Below are 17,107 nucleotides of genomic sequence, written 5' to 3' on the forward strand. Positions count from 1 at the left end.
TTAACGCTTAGTGAATGCAATAATTATACATATACATATATAATCTACTTACTTGCAATCACTTACACAATACCGCATACAATCTAGCAATTCAACAATCATGCAAACATCATGCATAAACCAATATCTGCAATTTATAATAAGCTAGCAACGCCAAAATCATATAGTTCACAATTTAATATGCTAATACAAAATTCACACGACCATGGTTAACCAATCGTACAAGGGAATGGTACTCGTAAAAGACCATCGGAGTTCATAACATCCATTAGTGTTACTTAATCACCGCGTAATCACTAATCCCCCGGGTGATGTCTTGAACACCGCGACTAACTCACCCCCATGACAATGTGGCGTCTTGAACACCGCGACAATTCCACATGTCAATCAAAACAATGAGTGGTGTCTTGAACACCGCGAAAATTCCACTCCCATGACAATGTGGTGTCTTGAACACCGCGACAATTCCTTACGTCAATCAAAACAATGAGTGGTGTCTTGAACACCGCGAGAATTCCACTCCTATGACAATGTGGTGTCTTGAACACCGCCACAATTCCACATGTCAATCAACAATGAGTGGTGTCTTAAACACCGCGACAATACCACTCGTTACTTAGAATGTGGTGTCTTAAACACCGCGACAATTCCACATTCATACCACATAAATAAATACATTATATACGTAGACGCATAATCACTCACCTTGGAATGCCCGCACAAGTCATGTACAACATGATCTTCGTCCTCAAATCCGAGCAAGTAATCACCTATATCACACATAGGTACAATATACACATAAATAGTCATTCTCTAAAAGAGAACTCGACACAAACATCCATTAGCCGAGGGATCACACCTTGCTCGCCAAAACCCGCCCATTTAATCACCTAATGGACACGAACCAATTACCACTTCGGGTGGTAATTCAAACCAACACAACAAAGTACGGTTTAACCCAAATCATACTTTACACCAATTTGACCAAACCTAGGTCTTAACACTAAATTACTACTTAGGTAGTAATCATTTCAAACGCCAATTATACCAAAACCATAACACTTGCAATATTGACCCATATTGCTTTGACTACCTTTGACTTTTGTTAAAATGTCATTTTAACCCAAAATCACCTCCCACGATTACAACCATTATAAAAATGTCATTTAACACTTTACAAAAGTGTTTAACATCCATTTAATCCAAAATTAGTGTCTTCATTAATTTTGACCCAATTCAATTTACCCATTTTGATCAAAGTCATAAAACGCCCCATAATCACTAACGACTAGTGATTAACTTTCCAAAACACCATTTAACACATGAATCAAAAATTTATATACTTAATTCATCAAATCTTAACCCATAACTTAGTTTGACAACAATTCAAGGTTAACACCCATTTTGACCAACTAACATGTTCTTATGAACATCTAAATCACCAACACACTTACAATCTAGTAATTAACACCCAAACCCATGAAAAATCTAGCCAATTTCATCATTAAACCCTAAACCCACCAACAACAACAATAACTAGCTACAAATAACCCATTTGAGGTCTAGATGGGTTTTTCTCACCAATTAAAGCTCAAACCCTAACTAGAATATCAAAGTAACAAAATGAAATTCGAAGTTAGAACTTACCAACACTATCAAAACGTAGCCGTTCACGAGATGAACAACTTTAACACTTGAGGTTCGACCCAAAACACTCTTCTTCTTCTCCAAATGAAGCTTTCTCTCACTAAACTCTCTCCTCTCTCTCTAGGGTTGAAGATGAGAGTGTTTGGTGTGTAAATGAGGATAAGATTGAGTTTGGATAAGTTTTAGTAGCTCAAAACCGACCCTCAAGTGAAAAGACTCAAATACCCCTCAAAAACCCCAAATTTAAGGTTAAATTCGTAACATGTCAGCACTAAATATTACGGCCGTAATCCACAAAATTGCGGCCATAATCCCTAATATTATGTTCGTAATCCCCAATATTATGGTCGTAACTTAGCTGTTTTCAGAAACATGTCTCCCTGCTCAAAAGTTGCGGCCGTAAGGCCATAAATTGCGGCCGTAAGTTTTGGTTTTCAGGCCCTTTTTCATTTTGTGACTTGATTAAACAAACTTGGCTAAAGTCAAACACAATAAAGATCGAATATACACCTTTGGACTTCGTACGTCGACCAAAGCAACATGGCAAAGGAAAAACGGGGTGTTACAAGTATACCATGCTCTACCTTTCATAATAACTTTCAAAAACTTAAAGACCTTGAATCCCATGAAGTAGATCCGGTTAGGAATGAAGCACGTGAGCCCTAACAAGACTTGATAACCCTATGTTATCAAACCTACTTTCAATAAATGAAAATAGGTGATGTATACGAAGAAACTAGCAAAACGATAAAGACAAGAGAATTTAACGAGGTTATATGTAATCACGAATGATAACTTTAATCCTCGACCACCAAAGAGAGTTCTTTATTGCTAAAATTCGTGGATACATGTATGTTAAATAGGCAAAACTAAACAAAGAAATAGCTTTAGGAACAAGAAAACTCGATTTTAGAAACTTCCTCACAGACGAAGCCGCTCCGCGCCAGGGATAGCCGCGCCGCACCTCCAAGGCAAAAAACCAAAATAGAAGTTTTCCTTCAGCTCGACCCCTGTTCACACTCTAGGCTGCGTCGCGCTTAGGATAGGTGCGACGCGCCTTGTCTGTTGAACCAAATTCTTGTTTAACTCGCTTCGCACACCAACAATCTCCCACTCGAAGAGACGTTAAACAGCATCCATCTTAACCTGACATCATCATCATCATCATCCCACAATAATAACTTGACCCGCTAATTATACCTCCTTTTGATACCGCCGGATTTACACCCGGATCACGCCGCACTTCATTCGATAACCTTCAAACAAGTGAAGTCTTTCGACACCAAAACATACCGCTGAGCAATAATTCGATCCATTTGTTACTAGCTTGGGAAACAAGACCCTCTCTTTGGCTATGGCACATACCTCCTTAGCTTTGGAGATAACGGGTCGTTTGAGTCCGACCCGACCCAATTAACCCCATCGCCCAACCGATCCACCCGTACACAATTTCATCCACCCGATTCAACTTCCCAAAAACGAATAAACCCGTCGGTCGATCAAACATGTGGATAACACCATCAAGGCAGCCGTGTGAGAATACAATCACACCCTTGATCTTCCACATAACCACCTTTGCTTTCGCACGTCTTTTGACAAACCCAATTTTCCATCTTGAGCCAACTCCCAATGTACGGACGTATCATTAACCATGACTCTTAAGAAAATCTCTTGTTCATCTTCCTCGGTCGACCACAACAAGGTGGTCATTGGAGAAGATCTACCCGAAGTACCGAAAGCTCTAGTGTACCTAATTCGACCTAAATTTTCACTAGCTTCAACTTCCTTTGAGCTCCCACTCAAACAAGATCCCTCAACAATTCTGGAAAACATTAGCATGCTAGGACTTTTGACATCCACAAAATCACCTAGCCATTCCTCTTTAGGAACTTCAACCATATACATGGTTCCACTTTTAAACCCGTGAGCAACCACATAATCTCCCTTAAACACTACCCACTTTTGATCTCCAAATAGGACATGACAATTATCATCATCCAATTGCTCAACCGAAATCAATCGACTCTTGAGCTTTGGAACGAACAGCACATTCCTCAAGATCCAAGCATAATTCAAGTGTCTAACCACGAGATCATCAATACCCGCAATATCAACTATACTCCCATTCGCAACTCGAACCTTACCGGAGTATTCTTTAAAGTTCACCATCTCGTTCATGTATGGGGTAACATGATACGAGGCACCCGAATCTAAAACCCAAGATTCGTCAAGAACCTCTTTTTTGGTCATCAATGCATCTTCAATCACCACAGTCGACACACTCACACCCGACTTAAAACTCGGGCACTTTGACTTATTGAAACAACCCAACTCGCATTCAACCGACAAAAGATTTTTTTTTTATCAATAATGCGCCATTCGTATGATCGCCAATGTAAACCATTTCATACAACCCATTTAAACGTACAACATGTTTAAAGTTTACATCATGGGCACGAAGGCCCTTAATCAAAAGTAATACAAGTTCGACCTATAATTGATAGTTTTAAACCAAACGACACTCGAGCATGGTTTGGGGCTAAACTACCCAAAACACCTAGGTCGACTTCCAAAAGCTTCCTCAGGCATCAATATGGGAATATCTAATTCCCGGCAACCCCTTTCCCCTTATCCGCATTCGTACCTAAAAAGTAAACAACAAGAGGGGTAAGCAAAGCTTTGTGAATGCAATAATTATATATATACATATACAACTTACCTACTTGCACTAACTTACACAATATCTGCATACATATTAGCAATGTAATTAGCATACCATCATAAAGTATGGCGCTAAATCTCCGATAACACATGCTAGTTTAATAATAGCATATAACCCAAGCAATACGATATGCTACACTATAACACAACATTGATGTTCGCAACATCCACTAGTATTCAAGATTTCAAGGCTAGCCCTACGAATGGTATCGTCAACATTGAACTTAATTCCCATTCGTCCTATTAAATGTGGTATCGTCAACATCGAACTTAAACCCACACATGAGGTATCGTCAAAATCGAACTTAAACCCTCATCGAAGATCACTACAATAGTGGTATGGCTTCGTCAACATCGAACATTAAATCCATACATGAGGTATCGTCAACATCGAACTTTAACCTATACCCCACAAGCAAATAAATCATATACATACATATATAATTATTCCACTCACCTTGTCGCCTTTGGTGAACTAGAAATCAAGCTCGCGACCTTCAATGTAATGCACCTATAACATTATGCATTTAATTAACATACAATCTAGTGGACTAACCACCAACACTTAACTCTTTAGCATTTAATGATCTAAATGCATTAAATGACTTACATCCACTAAAACCGCCCATTAATGGCCATGACTCATCATAAATCACTAAAAGCTAGTGATTAGAGTCTACTAACACCAACTAACACAATTTATGGGTATTTCATACCCATCTCACCAAACTAGGTCAACCATTACTCATTTGACCCATTTTAACACTTAGACTTACAATTTTAGTCAAACTTAGCCCATTAACACAATTTCATCATTTTACAAATGTATTAGTGACTAATAACACAATTAACACTTACAAATCTCAATTTACATGACCAAACCCAAGATCAACATCATTTGGGTTTCCTTACATCAAATTAACCTAAATTCTCCCCTTTAAGTCCCCAAATGGGTCTTACAAGTCTCAAATGGCCAAACCCTAGCCATAAGTTAACTAATACTCAAAACACGGAGTTAAGACTTACCAACACTATCCACTCGTAGCTAAGAACGAGGAGAACAATTTTACTTCTTGCTCCAAAGATCAAATCTCAAATCTTCACTCTCAAATCTCACTTTGAATTCAAATGGGTTTTGTGTTTGAGAGAAAAATAGGGAAAGAAAATGGAAAAGAAATGAATAAAAATGGATAAGTGGCTATGATTTAGAGTCCCAATCAGATCCACACGTAAAAAGACAGAATTACCCTTGGATTCCCTTTTTAAAAAGCTGAAATCGGATCAGTTTGACAGCAAGGTCGTGGAGCGACCTCCAATTGCCACGGCGCGGCGATTCACATAAAATTTGGGCTGTTTGAGCCACCTCCTGACTCTGATTCGAGTTGATTATCGCTGCGCGACCAGCACCCTCGCGGCGCGGCATTTGCCCTCAACTGACCACTTCGACAACTCTAAACCAACTATCGATTTATGCGGCTTTTATGCTTTGTTCTTGCTTCTCATACACACCTAATCTTCATCATAAGCCTCACTCGACTTAATACACTCCTAAACCATGTGTATACTGATGTGCGTAGAGGTGTATACGAAATATTTATATTTTTACTACAAAATACTATTAAATACGATACAATTTTGCACAAGTTATTTATTTATTTATAGATTGGATATACCTAAACCTTGCTACAACACTTATAGGCAGTGTACCTAATCGTACAGTAGTGTAGTTTTTAGTAAGTCCGGTTCGTTCCACAGGGAGCTAGCCAGGTTTAACGCTATATTTTTAAAACTATATTTGTATAAATATAAATATAAGTATTATTATTATTATAAAAGTGGGTTTTTACCGTTTAATGCCCGGTTTATCGAGTTTAAAACTTAAGTCGCAGTTAAAACCTAATGTAAAATATTAAAAATAAATATAACATAATTTTAAGCGTAAAGTAAATAACGATAATGAAATTGCGATAAATAAAAGTGCGATAAATAAAATGACGATAAATAAAATTGCGATAATTAAAAAGTACGATAATTAAAATGATAATAAATTAAAGTGCGATAATTAAAAGTGCAATTAAATATGAAATAAAGGAATTATGCTTATTTAAACTTCCGTAATCATGATGTTTGACGTGTTGATTTTAGTTTATTACCATGGGTTAATTGTCCTTTGTCTTGGATTATTCAATATGCCCGTCTGATTTTTGTCCATAACAGTCCATCAGTCATAAATATAAAGTGCGAGTGTCCTCGTTAAATTATTCTTATATCCGAAGTCAAATATTCCAACTAATTGGGGACTTAAACTATAATTACACCAATTTTCCTTGTATATAATTCACCCCTATTTTAATAAGTCCATTAACTATTAATCCATTCCCGTGTCTGATTAAATGAACGATTATTAGTACTTATAAATATCTCGCCCATCGTGTCCGATCGAGTGTATATGGTTATTTATAGGTACGTCCAATTGTAAATCTTTATATTAAATTAACGAACTATCATTCAATTAAACAAATATAAAGCTCATTAATAGCCCACAGTCTAATTTCCACAAGTGTCGTTCTTTTGTCCAAACCCCAATTATGGTACAAAGCCCAATTACCCCATCTTTAATATTTAGCCCAACATCATGATTACTTCGATTTGAATAAGCATAATAATAGCTTAGTTACAAGACATTAATTTAAAAAGGAGAACATAACTTACATTGAGTATTTATCGCGTAGCGTTACACATACAGAACTTCGACTTTAAAACCGGTAAAATAACCTTTACATAACCCAAACTAACCTAATATAAAACTAAACTAATATATATATTATATATATATATATATATATATATATATATATATATATATATATATATATATATATATTACAGAGGGAGTATTATTATTATTGTATATTTATTCTGGCCGAATTCGTTGGTATTTATAGATGTGGCCAGAATTTTCAGCCCATGCGATCGCATGGAAAAATGGCTTCCAGGCCATGCGATCGCATGGCCACCTGGATCCAGCCCACATGACTTGTTTTCTAGCTTGTCGATGTTGTTTAATATAATATATAAATAATTTATATAATTATTTAAATATTATATTATATTCTTGTGCATAGTTGACTTGTAATTTTTGGTCCGTTGAGTCGGACGTTGATAGTTGGCTCAGGCCCCGGTTCCGGATTTTTGAACGTCCTTTCGTACGATTTAATATCTTTTACTTTGCGTTTTTTATCATCGGTTTATGGTGGTTTGTTTTGAAAAATAGGCCTTTGCTGATTGTAAGTATTATTAGGTACTTGTTGGTTGCTAGGACCTTGTTAATTGTTGTATGGAATATTTCGATTATAATTCTGGTTTTGATTGTAGATTGGTCTTGGCGGTTGATAATTATTCTGATAATTATTTCCAGGCCTTTGGTTCATGTATGAAACATTCTCTCTTTGTTCCATTGTTGGTTCAATACTGAGACAATCTTTTGTTAAATGTGGTCCTCCACACTGCTCACAACTAATTCGTATTGAGTGGATATCTTTAGTCATCTTTTCTATTCGTCTCTTGACAGCATCTATCTTTGCAGAAATGGAATCAAAGTCATGGCTAGAATCAGCTCTAGCGGCTTTAGATGATCTAACGATATCTTTTTCTTGATGCCACTGATGTGAGTGAGAAGCAGTGTTATCAATAATTTTGTAAGCGTCAGTTGCGGTTTTCTTCATAATGGAACCACCAGCTGCTATATCTATGTCTTTTCTTGTAGTGATGTCGCATCCTTGGTAGAATATTTGTACTATTTGACAAGTGTCAAAACCATGTTGCGGACATCCTCTTAATAACTTTCCAAATCTTGTCCATGCTTCATATAGAGTTTCATTTGGCTTTTGCGTGAACGTTACAATTTCTCCTTGAAGTCTCACGGCTTTAGATGCCGGAAAGATTTGTTTAAGAAATTTTTCAACTAAAACGTCCCATGTATCAATCGCCCCTTCAGGTAACGATTCTAACCAATCTTTGGCTTCTCCCTTTAAAGTCCAGGGAAATAACATGAGATATATCTATTCATCCTCAATTTCTTGGATTTTGAATAAAGTACAGATCCTATTAAAGGTACGAAGATGTTCGTTTGGATCTTCCTTCGGCACACCACTAAATTGGCATTGATTAGTTACCATGTGTAGGATTTGTCCTTTGATTTCATAATCTGGTGCATTAATGTCTGGTTGAGTAATTGCGTGACCTTGGCCAGTGCGTTTAGCTCTCATTCGGTCTTCCATACTTAGAGGTTCTAGATTTTCCATGATTGAATTTGTTGAATCTGAATCACTAAAGGATTCTGATTTAATGGGTTGTTCCTCAACAATCTCTGTTTGAATGATTGGTGGTTCCGGAGGAAAGATTAGTGGTTCAGGATATCTGAATTGTCCCTGAATATCCTCCGGATTCTCAATTGTGAGGTCGGGTTCAAAAAATGGATTATCGGAAATTTGAATTGGAGTACTTGGTCGACTGGATGACGATTCTAAAGAAAAATCAACGGCAACAATATTGGCTAAATGTCTTGATCGAGTTACAGGCGGTGAATGTATAAAAGGTGGTGAACGTTTAGCTTGGTACATTCACTGAATATCCTATTAGTTATAAAATATAAAAATTATATAAGTTATCAAATTAATAGACTTTTCTGCTTTTGCCCACGTTTCGAATAGCCAAAAGATGTAGCAGGGAGCCAGAACCCTTTAAATCGGAAGCTCACAACTCAGCCACTAACAAATCCAACTATTACTACGAAGCAGAAAATTTGAATGTCTATCAATTTAACCACTTAAAATAATTTTTAGTTGAAATTTAAAGAAATTTTAGAGAAGAAATAGAAAATTCTATGTCCTAAAAACTAGAGCGGCGAGAAATAAGAAAGAAAAAGATCGCGTCGGAAAACGTCGAAAAATAAAAGGTCGAAAAATAATAAAAAGAACGTAGCGCGTCGAAACTTAAAATTCTAAAACTAAGAATTAAAGGTTGCGTCTAAAGGTATTAAAGCTTAAAAGAAATTCTATATCCAAAACGGCAATTACTTAAAAAGGTACTAAAATATAAAAAACGGCGTCGCAAAATTCTAAAGCACCTAAATCTTAGTATAAATAAAAAGCACTTAAGGTATTTTATGGCAAAGCCTAAAAATCTAGAAATAAAAATAACTATGGCAAAAACTATGACTTAAAACTAAATACGAACGAAAAATAACAAAAATATGCTTTAACGATTAAAAAGATACGAAATATAAAAATAAACTTAAAGTTGTAAAAAGTACAATTTTTTATAAAAATATTATTTTTATATTATTTATTTTATAAAAGTATTAATTTAGTAATGTTGGAATTTAACAAGTTCATATATCTTAAAACCTTTTAAGAATCATTATAAACGGAAGCGTGTAATTATCAAATTTCACTTGTTATCTTTAAACCAATTTAAAGTTAATTCCCACAAGGATCAAGTTGTTTAATATACTCACAAATTAAAGAGAAGGAGAGAGTTTATACCTCCTCAAAATGGATTTTGAAGGCTGTTTGGATGGAGCAGAAAATGGATGAAGATGATGAAGAAATAGGCTCCTAACTTGAACTTTCAAGTAAGCAAAACCCTAGCCTTTGATTCACCAACAACACCCTTGAGCTTGCTAATGTTTAAGACCCTTAAACACCTTAAATACAAGCTTGAAACCCTCCTGTACCTGCTGGAAAATTCGACCAGCTGCTGCCTTAAAAGGATGGAGAATGCAAGTTCCAAAAGTATAGAACCTCAAGGGATAATACCCCAAACTTTGCCCAACACCTAATACAATGGTTAGGATTTATTGACACTTGAAAATAAGCCTTCAAACAAGCTCAAGAACACTCCATTCACCCCCAAACTTTCGGCCAGGCTGCAGCAAGAAAAGAATGAGAGTGTTTTCTTTTATTTTTGGTAATGTTTGAATGCATGTTAGTCTTTCTTATTACTTGAGTCAAACCTAGGTAAACATGTAGAGCATGCACCTTTGAAGTTGTGTCATCTTAGAGTTGCAACTAAGCATGGGAGACATCCTTTTGTCCTCCTCAAAACCGCCACCCTTGAAGGGTTTTATAAAATATGTGTTATTTTTATAAAACTTGTTAATTTGCTTAGTTACTTTTGTTTTATAAATCATTTTATAAAATGACACAACTTAATTATTTAAAACTTGTAAATAATCAAATCCTTATCATTTAAATTATCCAAGTAATTGATCTCAAGTAATAATACTTTAGAAAACCGATTTTCTAAAGTCCAAGTGTCGTGTATTTATTTAATGATCCATTCATTAAGATTAAATACGTTTAAAGTGTTGGTAAGCTTGTTATTGGGTATGACCCGACTTGGATCATAACATATTAGCCACATTAATTTAATATGTCTCTCGGGCATACGAAAAACCTACAATCTCCCACTTGCACGAGAAACATAAGAAATTAAAGCAAGTGATGGATACAGCCTAACACACCGTCAATCACCCCTAATATGTTATGACTTTGTGCCATTCAATAACATCATCCCTTTCGAGTTTCCTACTCGAACTGATATATGTAGGTGAATCTTTCATTATATCCTTTCATCCTAGATGTCATGTTAAATCCAAGAGATACAGAGTGATCACTCTCCTATAGGTTTAACTTTATTAGGCCTTAGACATCTGACTCTCAACGAATAAGAGGGACAAATTCCATCTTGACTACATACGTCCTAGACACTACACCTTGTACCATACCTGAAACCTCTCTTATGAGCTACCTTCTCAGAATAGCGAAGGAAAGAATCAAGGTACGATATTCAGTGAATATCTGAACCCAATATGTATCTCAGGTCAGAGGATACAATGATATTCTCCTTTACTCAAGATTACATGTGATCAACCACAAAGGCTCCATTTAGTAAATCTTGAGAGCGGGTCTTCCAATATTTGTATCCTACAAATATCTATGAACCTTGGTTGCAACCTTGCCCTACATTCATCCCGTGAATGTACACCAATCCAAGTTCATGATAGTCTAAACCTCACACTTGTTCCCACAAATGTGATCGACTACGGAATTTAGAATAATTACTTATTCATGGATAAAATATGCAAAATAGGAACATAACTCAAAATAAATTAATACCATAATTATATTAATGAGTTTGAACAATTTCGTTCCATTACAATACTTAAAACAGATCATGACCAATCACTAGAATATCGAAGCCCTAATGCACAAACATGTCCTGCATGTTTTGGGCCATGTAAGAGCTTCGTGAGAGGATCCGCTATATTAAGATCTGTGTGAACTTTGCGAATACATATCTTTCCCTTTTCAACTTCATCCCTTATGTAGTTGAATCTCCGCTCAATGTGACGGGTCTTTTGGTGAGCACGAGGTTCTTTGATTTGAGCAATCGCACCCTCGTTGTCACAAAAGATCTCAAGAGGGTCCTGAATGGAAGGGACTACTCCTAAGTCGTCAATGAATTTCTTCATCCATGCAGCTTCCTGAGCTGCCAATGATGCGACGATGTACTCCGACTCTGTAGTGGATAATGCAACAACATCCTGTTTTGAACTCTTCCAAGAGACTGCACCTCCATTTAACGTGAAGACATAACCGGATTGTGATCGAGAATCATCTCGATCAGTTTGGAAACTCGCATCCACGTAACCTTTTACAGCGAGTTCCTCCTCACCAGACCCATATATCAGAAACATATCCGTAGTCCTCCTAAGGTATTTCAATATACTTTTAACAGCAATCCAATGACTGTTTCCTGGGTTATTCTGGTATCTACTTGTCAGGCTAAGAGCGCATGACACATCCGGTCTAGTGCATATCATTGCATACATGATTGACCCAATGGCAGACGCATATGGGACTTTCTTCATTCTCTCTTGTTCATCTTTCGTGGTGGGGCACTGAGATGAACTGAGGAGTGTTCCTCTTTGAATAGGTACCAAACCTTTCTTAGAGTTTTCCATCTTGAATCTTTTCAAGATCTTTTCAATGTATGCACTTTGATTCAAACCTATCAGTTTCTTGGATCTATCCCTGTAGATCCCAATCCCCAAAACGTATTGTGCTTCTCCAAGATCCTTAATGGAGAAGCATTTACTTAGCCAAGTTTTAACTCTTTGCATTGCCGGAATATCATTTCCAAATAACAATATATCATCCACATATAGTACAAGGAACATGATAGTGCTCCCACTGGCTTTCTTATATACACAAGCTTCATCACCATTTTTAATGAAGCCAAATTTCACGGCTTCCTCATTAAAATGATGATTCCACATTCTAGATGCCTGTTTCAATCCGTAGATTGACTTCTTTAACTTGCATACCTTTTTAGGATATTTCGGATCAACAAAACCCTCAGGCTGAACCATATAGACATCTTCCTCAAGATGTCCATTTAGGAAAGCGGTCTTGACATCCATTTGCCATATTTCATAATCATAATGAGCAGCAATGGCAAGTAATATCCTAATAGACTTTAGCATTGCCACAGGCGAAAAAGTTTCATCATAGTCAACCCCTTGAGTTTGAGTGAAACCTTTTGCTACAAGTCTAGCTTTATATGTATCCAAGTTTCCATGTATGTCGGTTTTCATTTTGAAAAGCCATTTACAATCAACTAGCCTTGAGCCAGCAGGTTGTGTAACAAGTTCCCAAACTTGGTTGTCATACATGGATTGCATCTCAGCGTTCATGGCTTCCTGCCATTTATCTTTATCAATCCTTGATAAAGCATCTTGGTAGTTTATTGGTTCATCCAAATCAACCACATAGCAACCATCCATGAGAAACCCATATCTCTCAGGAGGATTACTAATCCTACCAGATCTGCGAACGTCTTGTGTATTTTGATCATCCATTTGATCATTCTCAACATTTTCATGTTGAGTGCTAGTGTCAACCAATTGTGTATCATCTACTTGACCTTGAACCTCCTCAAGATCTATCTTCCTTTCACTATTTCCTTCCATTAGGAACTTAGTTTCAAGGAATTCCGCCTTCCGAGCAACAAATACATTCTGCTCGGATGGATCATAGAAATAATATCCCATATCATTCTTGGGATATCCTATGAAGATACACTTCGTGGATCGAGCATTCAACTTATTAGGGACGTAACGCTTAGGATAAGCTTCACATCCCCATACCTTTAAGTATGATAGAGACGGAGGTTTTCCAAACCACATCTCATGAGGAGTTCGTTCCACTTTCTTGGTTGGGGCTATATTTAAAATACGAGCCGCGGAGCATAGACAATAACCCCAAAACGATAGAGGTAACGAGCTTCTTGCCATCATAGATCGAACCATATCCATTAGGGTTCGGTTCCTCCTTTCGGAAACTCCATTAAGTTGGGGTGTTCCTGGTGGAGTAAGTTGTGAGATAATCCCACAACTTCTAAGATGATCCTGGAAAGCATCACTTAGGTATTCACCTCCTCTATCGGTACGAAGTACCTTGATTGTCTTATTGAGTTGATTTTGTACTTCGCTTTGATACTCTTTGAATGCTTCAAAAGTTTCGTCCTTATGTCTTAACAAGTAGACATATCCAAAACGACTGAAGTCATCAATGAAAGTAACGAAGTATCTTTCACCATTCCTAGCTATGGGCTTAAAGGGTCCACATACATCCGAATGTATTAATCCCAATAAGTCCTTAGCCCTTTCATAGGTCCCTTTGAAAGGTGCTTTAGTCATTTTGCCTTGTAAACAAGATTCACACACATCAAACGAGTCCATCTCATTTGATTTCAAGAGTCCATTCTTTTGAAGTGTATGCATTCGGTTCTTGTTTATGTGACCAAGGCGACAATGCCATAAGTAGGAATCACTCAAATCCCTTTTGAGTTTCTTGGTGCTTGTATGGTACATTGAGCTACTAGATGATGTGTCATCATGAATCAATTCATAAATTCCATTTGAAGGCGAAGCCTTAAAATAGAATACATTATCTAAATAAACATGGATATCATCATTAACAAAATTAAGATTAAAACCACATTGTTTCAAACGGGAAACGGAAATAATGTTTCGACATAAATCGGGTGCACACAAAACATCTTTCAAAATAAGTTCCAAACCACTTGGAAGCTTTAACACAAAGTCTCCTTGAGCCTTCACATGCACTTTGGCTCCATTACCCATGTAGAGACTTGATGTTCCCGTTTGCTCGCTACTTCCTTTGAACCCCTGCAATGAATTGCAAATGTGAGTTCCACATCCAGTGTCTAATACCCATGTATTAGAAGAAGTAATACTAAGCTCTATATATACCATATATATATTACCTGAGGATTGCCCCGCATCCCTCTTTTCCTTCAACTCCTTAAGGTAGACCGGGCAGTTTCGTTTCCAGTGACCCATTTCACCGTAACCGAAACATGGGTCTTCCTTGGGGTTTGCTTGTCCGGCAACCTTTTGTTGCTTATTCTTGTTTTTGGTTGGGGTAGGCATCTTTCCCTTTCCCTTGCCTTGATGGGCGGGTCCTTTCCTCTTAGCCGCCCTAGGCTTAGAGGTGTTGTTACCTTTGGACCCACCATCATTGATCACTAGCACGGGTGAAGCCCTTTTACCCATGCTAGTTTCGGCCGTCCTTAACATGCCATGAAGCTCACCAATGGTCTTATCCATCCCATTCATATTGTAATTAATTACAAATTGGTCAAACCTCTTTGACAAGGAGTTTAGGATAAGATCGGTGGCTAGCTCATTGGATATGTTGAGATTGAGACGGTTAGCGCGATCAATGAGGCTTTTCATTTTGAGGACATAGGAGGAGACGGATTGGGTGTCATCCATACGACATGCATGTAGCGCTCGAACCGTTTCGAAGCGCTCGACACGTGCTTGTTGAAGGAACATCTCCTTCAATTGCGTAATCATGTCATATGCACTATGATGTTCGAAATCCTTTTGGAGTTCGGGTATCATAGTCCCAAGCATTAGGCAACCAACTTGCACCGAATCGGCACAATATTTGTCATAGTAGGCCATGCCCTCCGTATCATCCATGTCGGGTTGATCGGGAATGGGGTCCTCCAACACATACGCTTTATCCTCGAGTTTGAGGACAATCCTAAGATTACGGAACCAATCCATAAAGTTCGTATGGTTGAGTTTGTCTTTCTCGAGGAGAGACCGTAATGATAGGTTGTTTAGGTTAAGTGGTGCGTTTGGAATGTTGTTGTTGTTATTGGCGGCCATCTACAAAATTCAACAAAGTTCATTTTAAGTATCGATTTTAGATTTAATAAACAATACCCTTTTAATTTGATTGATATTTATTAAATTTTAGAATCCAACGGTAAACCAAATTTCGGTTAGGTGACCTTTATCCCGTTATTTGATTCAGCTAGGTAGTCATTATATGACAATTGCAATCCTTTTGCAACTTCTAAGTTATGGGATCATGCAATCCTTTTGCATGGCATATTATCCCATCAACGCCTATTTGTTCATCATGCTTCGGTGACCCTAAGTTCATGATTCCCAAATCAAGTCGTCCTATTTGTATAGACTTGTAAATTTAACATACAAGTGGTTAGGTGACCTTTATCCCACAAGCATGCGAAATTTACCTTAATAATATTAGTTTGCTCATAACGGTTAGGTGACCTTTATCCCATCATGAGTTCCCTAATACTTTTAAGTGTCACACAATAGGATGGCGTTAAACTTGTTTACCTTGTTTGTAAAAGGGATTTTAAGTTTTCGTTAATTCTAGTTTGAGAAAACTTTTATGCCATTCACTAACATGCATTTAGTGTATGGTACTTATGAAAAACCAATTTCATGTCTTGTAATTTAGCCAATTACTTGATATAAACCATTTTATATACGTTATCCTTTTCTTGTTCTTAATAACCATTTATTAAGGTTTTTAGTTGCTTTCAATTTAACCAATTAAATTGCCGTTTTGCATGCACTTAGTACGTCTAATTTAATCAATTAAATTGTCGTTTTGTTTGTTGTTATCTTGTGATTAATTGTATCAACCAAACATACAAAACAATAATCATACAAACAACCATACATGCAAAATAATTGTGTTCACAATCTAGCCATTTTGGTGAGCATTTGTTTAGCCGAAAACAAATGCCACCGGTTAAGGGGTTATAACACAAAGTAGGAGATTTCAAATCTCCCACTTAACCTTGCATCCAAATGCTTCTTCATGTGTTCTTCAAGTCTTCATCATTCTTCATCATTTTACAAAATATATCCTAATACATTTTATCTAGAAAATGAAATTACAACCTATTCTATTTTACATACCAAATATAAAATGAATTACATAACAAATGAATGAATTATTACAAACCAATTGAATAATAATTACATGCCATTTGAATGAATAATAATACATACCAAATGAATCATAAATCAACCAAACACACATGCATGCAACACAAGGTCAAGGCTAGGATTGTGAACATTAACATGCAACCAAAATTGACCAAAATGGCAAGTTCCAAACCCCTTTTGGAACCCCCAAAATTCGGCCATCTCCTCAAACCCACCCAAACCCGAAAATTTTTGTATTCCATTTTCATGCATGTACTTGGAATGCAAATATAGTGGGTTTAAAGACAACAATTCGAAGCATATTTCAACAACTTCGGCTCTAGATACCATTGTTGGAATTTAACAAGTTCATATATCTTAAAACCT

The sequence above is a fragment of the Rutidosis leptorrhynchoides genome, chromosome 10, assembly GCF_046630445.1.
Source record: "Rutidosis leptorrhynchoides isolate AG116_Rl617_1_P2 chromosome 10, CSIRO_AGI_Rlap_v1, whole genome shotgun sequence".
Classification (NCBI taxonomy): Eukaryota; Viridiplantae; Streptophyta; class Magnoliopsida; order Asterales; family Asteraceae; genus Rutidosis; species Rutidosis leptorrhynchoides.